The 10,368-nt window shown below is 42.0% G+C and overlaps 1 pseudogene; it reads left to right on the forward strand.

The window, feature by feature from the left end:
* Positions 1-6,556: 6,556 nt before the first annotated feature.
* On the forward strand, positions 6,557-9,492 carry LOC138828708 (tubulin beta-2 chain-like; annotated as a pseudogene).
* Positions 9,493-10,368: the final 876 nt, after the last annotated feature.

Consider the following 10,368-nt stretch of genomic DNA (forward strand, 5'->3'; position numbering starts at 1 on the left):
TTTCCAATCCAGGAGCATGGGAGTTTTTTGTCACTTTCTAAATTCTGTTTCGATTTCCATTTTCAGGTTTTTAAAGTTTTCATCATAGAGGTCCTTCACTTGTTTGGTTAAGTTAATTCGTAATTATTTTATTTTTTGTAGGGCTATTCTGAATGGAGTTGTTTTCCTGATTTTAGCCACACTTTTCCCCTTGTTGGCATATAGAAAAGCCATTGATATTGGGGGATTAATTTTATACCTTGCTACTTTGCCAAAGTTTTTAATAACCATGAGTAATTTGGGAGCAGAGTCCATGGAATTCTTAAAATACAAGATCACCTCATCTTCAAAGAGGGAGAGTTTTACTTCATTTTCCCTATTTGGATCCACTTTATGTTTGGGTCTTGTCTTATTGCTGTAACTAAGCATTCTAATACTAGATTGAAGAGTAGAGGAGAGAGTGAGCATCCTTGTTTCTTTCCTGAGTTTAGAGTAAATGGCTTTAGTTTTTCACAATTGAGTATAATACTGGCTGTAGGTTTGTCTTATACAGCCTTTATTGTATTGAGGAATGTTCCATGGATTCCTAATTTTTCCAGAACCTTCAAAAGAGGTGGTGGATCTTGTCAAATGTTTTTTCTGCATCTATTGAGATAATCATGTGGTTCTTGTCCTTACCCTTGTTGATGTGATGAATTATGTTTATTGATTTGCGTATATTGAACCAGCACTGCATCCCTGAAATGAATCCTGTTTGATTGTGCTGTATGATGTTTTTGGATGAATTGTTGAAGCTGATTTGCCAAAATTTTGTTGAGAAGTTTGGCATCAGTGTTCATCAAAGATATGGGTCTATAGTTCTTTCTTTGATGAGTCCCTGCCTGGATTTGGGAAGATGGTTATTATAGCTTCATAGAATGAATTCGGTAGTGAACTTTCTCTTTAATTTCATTGAAGTGTTGAATGAGTACTCGTGTGATTTCTGCTTTGAAGGCCTTGTAGAATTCCGCTGTAAAACAGCAGAAAGGAGGTCTCTGATTGCTATTACTATTTCAATTCTTGATATGGGCCTGTTAAGATGGTTTAACTCATCTTGGTTTAGTCTCTGCATGTCGATATTTGCTAGGAAAAGGTCCATTTTTGGCAAGTTCTCAAACTTATAAGCATAAAGTTTTGAGAAATATTCCCTTATAATATTCTGAATCTTGGTTGTTTCGGTGGTGATGTTACCATTCTCATCTCTGAGTTTATTTATTTAGGTGTGTTCTCTTCTTTTTCTGATAAGATTTGCTAAGGGTCTCTCAATTTTGTTAATGTTTTTGAAGAACCAACTCTTTGTTTTGTTGATTCTTTCTATGATTTTTTTGGATTCTAATTCATTTATTTCTGATTTAACTTTCTTTATTTCTTTCCATCTACTGGATTGGGATTATCTTGCTGCTCTTTTTCAAGGAGGCTCAGCTGTCTCATTAAATTGTTGGTTTCAGCTCTCTCCAATTTGTTGATGTAGGAACTCAGATCTATAAACTTGCCTCTGAGTACTGTCTTTGCTGTGTCCCAGAGAAGCTGGTAGTTTGTGTGCTCATTTTTTTTGAATATCATGAACAATTAAATTTTGTTTCTAATCTCTTCCATGACCCACTGGTGGTTCAACAGTATGTTGTTCAGCCTCCATATGTTACAGGACTTTCTTTGGTGGCTTTTGGTGTTGAGTTCTAATTTTATTCCCTTGTGGTCTCAGAGAATGCAAGGTATAACTTCAATGTTTCTGAATTTGGACAAATTTGCTTTGTGACCTAAAATGTGGTCTATTTTGGAAAATGTTCCATGTGTTGCTGAGAAAAACGTGTATTCTGATGCTGCTAGGTGAAATATTCAGTAGATGCCTGTTAAATCTAGTTGATCTATGCAGCTGTTTAGGTCTGCGGTTTCTATGTTGAGTTTTTGCTGAGTTGATCTATCTAGTGGCGATAGTGGTGTGTTAAAGTCCCCAACAATTAATGTTTTTAGATCTATATGAGATTTGAGAGAAAGGAGTGTTTCTCGGATAAATTTGGGTGTTCCGTTGTTTGGCGAATAACTATTTACAATTGTACTATCCTCCTGAAGGAGAGATCCCTTCATTAGTATGTAGGGACCTTCTTTATCTCTTCTAACTAATTTTAATTTGAAGTCTATTTTATCTGATATTAGTATTGCTACTCCTGCCTGTTTATGGGGACCGTTGCTTTGTAGATTTTGTTCCAGCCTTTCAAAGTCAAAATGTGTTTGTTTTTATGGTCCTTGCCCAATTTCTATACAAGACTGCCCAACATCTTGCTACCTTGTTATCATCTCCACTGGGTCAGAAGCACATGTGAAGGCTGTTCTGATTTAATTCACTTAGTAAAGAAAGGCATATGCAACGTGAGTAATTTTCTACATTCTGGAGTTGGAAAGCTAAGGTATAAATGATTCTTGATTTCTAGATCCGTTCCTGTTGGTGAGAAGACAAACATACTCATGAAATATTTTATTTATTATTAGTATGATCAATGAATTAATTCAGATCAGGCCTGAAGAAGCACCAAGCTCTTCTCCATAGCTGGTACAGGGCTGACGCTGGATGTGATGGAAAAAGATGCGGTCAGCTGAAACAAAGAGGCTACCCCTCTTGATGTTTGTCACTGTGTAGTTGGTATGTCTGAAAGAAGACCCTTCTCTCTGCCAGGTGATTGTGACTCATGCTTATAATCCACGTTATTCATGAGGCAAACATCTGAGGAATGAGGTTCAAAGCCAGCCTGTGTAGGGAAGTTCATGAGACTCATCACTAATTAGGAGCCCAAACATCTGGAAGTGAAACTGTTGCCTAAGTTCTACTCTTGACTAAAAATCAAACAAGCAAGAAAAAATAAACAAACAGAAAAACTGACTGAGCCAGTCCCTGAGATCAAGCCCAAGACCAGCACAAAAGATGGAGGGGGAAGAGAAGCCCTCTCCCATACTGCAATCCCCACTCCGCACCCCCATAGAGAGTTCTCAGAGGGCTGGAGCTGACTCCTCTAGCTAAGTGTCAAAGAGCAGAAATGGAGAAAATGAGCATTTCTGGTGAAAGGAGCACTGGTGCAACAGCAAGCTGGGGCAAAAGGAAAAGGCTTCAGCCTGGCCTTTCCAATTGCACAGCAGTTATCCCAAGCCCTTTTATGTCTGAGGCCTCTGGACATATCCAAGGCAGAATATCTCTATTTTAGATTATAAAAAATACTGTGCTACTTCATCAGCTGAAACCTTTAAAATGGAGATATTTGATAACTATTTTCCTATACACAAAGATGAAATCTACTGCTCATTTAAAAACAAATCCAAGGAAAGAAATATAAGTGCAATGGGAAAGTGCTTGCCTTACATGCATGATGTCCTGGTTTCCATCTAAAGCATTGGAGAAAAAAAAAGAGAAAACATGGAAAAACCGCCCAGAGTTATCAGAACATAAAAAGAGCATGTCTGTGCTGGGAAGTTGGCTCAGGGGCTGGGAAGTTGGCTCAGTGGTAGAGCGCTTGCCTTGCATGCCTGAGGCCCTGGGTTCGATTCCTCAGCACCACATAAGCAAAAAGAAAAAATCCGGAAGTGGCGCTGTGGCTCAAGTGGTAGAGCACTGGCCTTGAGCTGAAGAGCTGAGGGACAGTGCTCAGGCCGAGAGTTCAGGCCCCACAACTGGACCAAAAAAAAAAAAAAAAAAAAGAGCATGTCTGTGCAATGGAGGCAAAGTCTCTCTCCCATGGAAGTTCTCTTTTACTTTGGCCTTGAGCAGTCCTGTGTGCAGGCTCCTTGACATCATATCATGGCCCATTGCCCCTGGAACAATGAACACTGTGATGAGGTGACTATACCCCAGAAGTAGGTACCAAAATTATAACTTACTCAGAAGGACTAAAGAATGCATAAAGATCTTGGGTTGGCTTTGTGGAGCTTCTGACTAGGCCTGGGGAGTGATATGACCTGCAGACTGTCCAATGGTCATGAGAGACATATAGTTCATTCCTAAAGACACCTCATTAATACCTACATAACCCACACCAACTAGTGCCTTCCCTCCCATGGGCCTCTCCTGTCTAGCAAGGGTTCTGATGGTCTTTTCTTTCAATAAAGTTATGCTGTCTTACCTCTTCCTTTTTGTCTGTAGACTCTTTCCTCAAACAAAGGAGACAAAGGACCTGATCCAGGTGTTACATTTTATTTTTCTTGTCAGTCGAAAGGCTTGAACTCAGGACCTAGACACTGTCCCTCAAGGCTAGTGCTTTTGCACTTTGAGCCACAGGACCACTTCTGGTTTTCTGGTGGTTAATTGGAGATAAGTCTCAAACTTTTCTGCCTAGGCTGGATTGAAACTCTGAAGTTCAGACCTCAGCGTCCTAAATAGCTAGGATTACAGGTGTGTGAGCCACCAGTGCTGGACAAATGGGTGTGTGTGTGTGTGTGTGTGTGTGTGTGTGTGTGTGTGTGTGTGTGTGTGTGTGTGTGTTGGTCCTAAGGCTTAAATTAATGCATAAACATTGATTTGGATTTTTTTTTGCTGAAGATTAGTGCTCTACCACTTCAGTCATAGTTCTACTTTGGGATTTTTGGTGGTTAATTAGGGATAAGAATCTCACTGAATTTTCTTGCCTGGACTGGCCTTGAACTTAGATCCTCAGATCTTAGTCTGCTGAGTATCAAGAAATACCAGCTAGAGCCACCACCACTACAGCTGAGTATTCTATTTTATTCCATTCTCTGCTAACTCATGATAAAGAGGCTCTCTCCTAAATTCCCATAGATTTTAGAGTGCTGTGTGGAATACCAGCTATACACAAGTAATGAAAGCTGAAAATCTCAATGGGAAAATGGTGCCCTTCTATGGATATTCTGCATCATTCACTATAGTACTGAGCAGTCCCATATGCAGACACTATACATCCCATCACCATGGCACTGAGCAGTCTTGTGAACAGAGCCATAGACATTGGATCAATATGGCCCTGAGCAGTCCTGTGTGTAGACCCCAAAGATATCAAATAACCATGACCTTGATAGTTAAGCATGTGACCTCTACATTAGGATAAAAACCCAACAGTGAAGACTTTCATAGGGGAGGCTGGACGTGAGGGAAGTGTTTATTAGAGGAAAGTGGCTGCTAAAAGATCTGAAGTGGGTGGGTGACATGATGGAGTAGGATCTTGGAAAGCCTCTACTGAGAGGTATGTGGCCATGGTGTCTTCAAGGAGCAGATGTGTCAGTGTTAGGGAAGAAATGACTAAAAGAAGGATTCAGCTTGTTTCCCCTGGGGTCTATGGAATTCATTTGCTAGGAACAACCAGGATATAATCTGTGTATGAGAAACAAAGGTTTCACCTATCATCCACTCAATGCATGGGGATGAGACTCTGGTCCAGGGAAACCTTGTGCTGAGTGGCTGACATCACTAAGTCACACATCTGTGAGTACCCATCATGTTTGCAGACTCAACACCTAGGTATACCATGTGTGATTGGAACAAACGCATTCCCGGTGTGTCCCTTGGGCACTGATGATACTCTAGCACAGGTTTGGTGGCAACACAAAAAGGGCTCAAGATAAAAGCATTCAGGATCCACCAGCTTTGGTGCCCAGGAAGCAGATAAAAGTTCTGTTTTGAAGCAGGCCATCATGTTGATACTGAAAACCTAATAACTGAATCACATCTTTTGTCTCTATGATCTCAAAAAATGAGTTCATGGATGCAGAGGGAAGAATAAAACAGCAATGATTTATTGAAGAAGAGAATATCAAATGTCTTGCTAGACAGGAGGGGTCCTAAGGGAAGGTACTTACTGGGATGCTTTGTACAGGGTTTAATTGTCTGTAGGAGAGAGCTATATGACTCTCAAGGTCATAGGACAGTCTGTGGCCATATCCATCCCAGACCCAATCAGAGATGTCACACAGCTTGTATGAGATATCTGCATCCTTTAGCCCTTTTAATGGATGTCTGGTCCAGCAGACACCTGTGAGGCTCAATCAGGTCACTGTTCACATGGAAGTCTACTAGTGGCTCAATTGATAGAGCTTCTCTTCTAGCTTTGTGTTGTGTTGTGGTGCGTGTGTGTGTGTGTGTGTGTGTGTGTGTGTGTGTGTGTGCGTGTGTGTGGTTAATTGGAAATAAGAGTTCCAAGTACATTCCTTCCCTTCTGAGCCAACACTGAACCATGATCCTCAGATCTCAGCCTCCTGATTAGCTAGGATTATAGATTTGATCCATAAACAAAGGGCTGAAAAAATAGTCTTTTAATAAGTTCATAAGTTCATTTAAAGAAGTATGAAAACAGCACCATTACTTAAAATTCAATCACCCCTCAATATCCTCATGGAATGGGCTCGAGGACCCCCACCAATAACAACATCTTCACACACTCAAGTTCTTTATATAAAATAGTATTTGTATAGAACCTACAAATAATCTGCCACACACATTCAAGTGTCTCTACATGACATCATACTTAATAACAGGTACATGCTATGTAGCCAGTGGATTTACTATAGAGTACAGTACAAGTATATGAGAAGAAAATAGTGTATAATGGAATCTACAGTGTTGGAATGTGCAGAGACAATAGCAGGTGAATTAAAGGTGAACCTGAAGATGAAAACTGGCAGGAATGGAGACGAGAAAAATGCGAGGAGGTGGAGAAGGAATGGGTTAAGGCCTGAGGCATTTGGAACTGGAGAAGAGGAGCCAGTGGCCCAATTAACAGTACTAGGGAAGGAAAAGGGATGAAGAGGAAGGATTAGTTCACATATATTTGTTCTTATCCTATCAAGATTTATTTAGCTTCCTTCAGAATTGAAGTTCTAAGAGAATTATCAGAATTCTCAAGTCCATTCCTTACTAAGTCAGAAATGGATTTCATCTCACAACAAGATGGTAATCACAAAAATGTTCAACATCTCCATGGAAGTTTTAAAGGCTAATATCAATCAATGACTTTAATTACCTTGGCAAGGAAGACACCTGTAAGAATTTATGGGTGAGTAACTTTAAAAAACTCCAACAATGACAACTGGCTCTTAACAGCCCAACACTCATCATGAAGCAATGAGCTTTTCCTTCAATGTTGTCTTTTCCATTTTTTTTTTGTGAAGCAAGATTACCATATTGTTCCTCTGTAATTTGAGAGACAGTGTCAAGAAAGAGAATGGATAAGTTTGAATCACCTCTGATGACAAGAAAGCTGAAGCAATTTGATTGTCTCATGACTGTCTCATTGGCCAAGGGGCAAAAAGGGTAGTCACAGTTGAGAGGCATTTTCCATCCACCTTCCAAATGCATTTCTACTTTCTTCTGCCTGTTCTGAATCCACATAAGCTAGCTTATATTGACTGCATCAGTAAAGACTGACTAGCCCTGGAGGATTGGCAGGGATGGGATGGTGTGCAAAAGGCGGAAGTGATCAGGAGGCCTGAAAAGAAGGGAGGGCTGAAGTGAGAGAACCACTGCTAATCTCCTCTTCAAAAAATCCCTCAATGGTTGAACCAATCTTTTCTGTTTCCATGTCTCAAATGCTGTAATTTCTGTAATGAATGCTGAGAGTCACTCAGAATCATAAGCTCTGCCCCTAAGTTTCTTGTCAATTATAGGCCTAAGTCAACTCTTGTCTCCACAGGCAAAAAATATGTTCCTCGGGCCATCATGGTGGACCTAGAGCCTGGAACCTTAGACTCAGTGAGATCAGGACCATTTGGCCAGAGCTTCAGGCCAGACAACTTCATATTTGGTATGTCATCATGGTCTATGGGTCCTAACATCCAGGCACTCCAGTGCTGGGCTGAGCCTTTATACACCTAGATATTGTCCTCACCTAACCCACCTATTCCAGTCCACTGGAGTCATGCCCCTGGCCACTCAGACAGCTCAGATCAGTGCAACTCTGCAAGCCCTCCATGACAAAGAAGCCTCTGAAGGGAAAGATCAGCAATCAGGGAAAGCCTCCAACAAGGTTTCAGAACTGCTGGTCATTTCAAAGGCCCGGCAATAACAGAGAACTACTTCAGGACACCAGAAATCAAAGCATAGCTCTGTGTGAGCAAGGTGCAGACAAGTGCTTGCAGCTTAGCTTTCCTATGATCACAATGTGCTCCTGTCCCTCCTGTGAAACTAATTACATTTCCAGTATTGAGGCAGGCTCTGTTCTTCATTTCTACAAGTAGTTGATTTGGGTTAAAATGTATCTTCCTCCACATTGTCTTTATTTCTTTAGAACCTGGGTGATTTGTAGGGTCCCAGATACAATGAAAACATTTCCTTTATTTCACCAAAGTTATCTAAATTAAAAGCAAAGGTTGGCTCAGAAGAGTCCTGTTGTCTTCACAATGCAAATGGCACAGTAAATATTCTTGGAGTGTGTGTCCCATCATGGCTTCTGTCTGATAGGCCAGAGCGGGGCAACCAATAACTGGACCAAGGGCTACTACACAGAGGAAGCTGAGCTGGTGGAGCCGGTACTGGATGTGGTGAGGCGGAAGTCAGAAAGGTGTGACTGTCTACAGGGTTTCTAGCTGGCCCACTCTTTGGGAGGTGGCACCGGGTCAAGCATGGGCACCCTGATTCTCAACAATATTCAAGAGGGGTACCCAAACCACACCATGAACACCTTCAGTGTCATGCCCTCCCCGAAGGTGTCAAACACAGTGCTGGAACCCTACAACGCGATCTTCTCTGTCCACCAGCTGGTGGAAAATGCAGATAAAACTTTCTGCATCGACAACAAGGCCCTGTACAACATCTGCTTCTGTAACTTGAAGCTGCCCACGCCCAACTATGGGGACCTGAACCACCTGGTGTCAGGCACCAACAGCGGGGTTACCATCTTCCTGTGCTTCCCTGGCCAGATGAATGCAGACCTGCACAAGCTGGCCTTGAATATGGTGCTCTTTCCCGCCTGCACTTCTTCATGCCTGGCTTTGTGCCCCTGGCCAGCCGTGCCAGCCAGCAGTACCATGCTCTCTCAGTGCGCGAGCTTCACCCAGCAGATATTTGACCCTAAGAACTTGATGGTCACCTGTGATCTCCGCCGTGGCTGCTACCTGACAGCGGCTGCCATCTTCCGAGGCTGCATGTCCATGAAGAGGTGGATGAACAGATGCTCAACGTGCAGAACAAGAACAGCAGCTACGTTGGAGACTGGATCCCCAACAATGTGAAGACGGCTGTGTGTGATATCCCCCCTTCCCTTCCCCCCCACCCCACCCCCACATGGACTCACGATGTCGGCCACCTTCATCGGCAACAACATAGTCATCTAGGATCCCTTCAAGTGCATCTCAGAGCAGTTCAGTGGCATGTTCCAGTGCAATGCATTCTTGCACTGGTACATAGGTGAGGGCATAGATGAGATGGAGTTCACTGAAGCTGAGAGCAATATCAATGACCTGGTGTCCAAGTACCAGCAGTGCCAAGATGACACTGCTGATGAACAGGGGGAATTTGAAGAAGACTTGGTGGAGGAACTAGTTTAAGACTTCCCATTGCTAGCAGTGCAACAGGAGTGTCAGAGCCTGCCTACTTCTCAAATTAATGGTGCTTTCCTGAGCTCCTGTTGTCCTGGAGTGGGATCCTTGCTGTGTATCATTATGCACAGCCTTTCCTGTCAGAAACTCACTGGTGGTGAATGTAAAAATACAGATTTCTTTTAAATATAATTGTATGAAAGCCTTATTTATATAAATAAAGAAGTATACATTTTATACTCTTAGTCCTTATTCTTCTTAAGAATCCCTTTTATTCTTTCAATGTATTTGAAATATAAAGGTGGCCAGCAGGATTTAATCTTAGCAATATAGGACTGGTGCTCAAGAGGAGTTTCAAATTCATGGTATTCCTGCTATTTTGAAGAGGAGTATGACAAATGCCAATATTTTTTATTTTCCCTGGCCCAGTTCTAAAGTTAGCAATCTCTCAATAGCATGCCAGTAGCAAAAAAGCAGTTTGAAGAGAAAGAAAACGAAAACTAAATGTTACAATTTTCCTAGTACCAATTTGATGTTTGGAGTACTGACAGGATTGACGTTCAAGGCTTGTCTGGGCACTGAGGTAGCAGGGCCTCTTCCTCCTTTATTCTGACACAGGACTGGCTATACCTGCCACCCATTACACATTCCTCTTTGGGAATGGAACCACAAAAGGCAGTTATGAATACTGGCCATTAGAGATCTACTTCTCCTTCACACAATGATAGGTTCTTGTCTCATGCCCCATCAGAGGGATTGCAGTCACATTCTCCAGAAATTGTAGCAGGAACCCCGATCCCTGTGCTTACAGTTCAGTTTACAGTGAAGCAGAATTCACAGGATGAGTGCAAGATCTTGGTTGCCAGGGTAGTTTCTCAAGGCATC

The sequence above is a fragment of the Dipodomys merriami genome, unplaced genomic scaffold, assembly GCF_024711535.1.
Source record: "Dipodomys merriami isolate MVZ:Mamm:240054 unplaced genomic scaffold, mDipMer1.0.p SCAF_1625, whole genome shotgun sequence".
NCBI lineage: Eukaryota > Metazoa > Chordata > Mammalia > Rodentia > Heteromyidae > Dipodomys > Dipodomys merriami.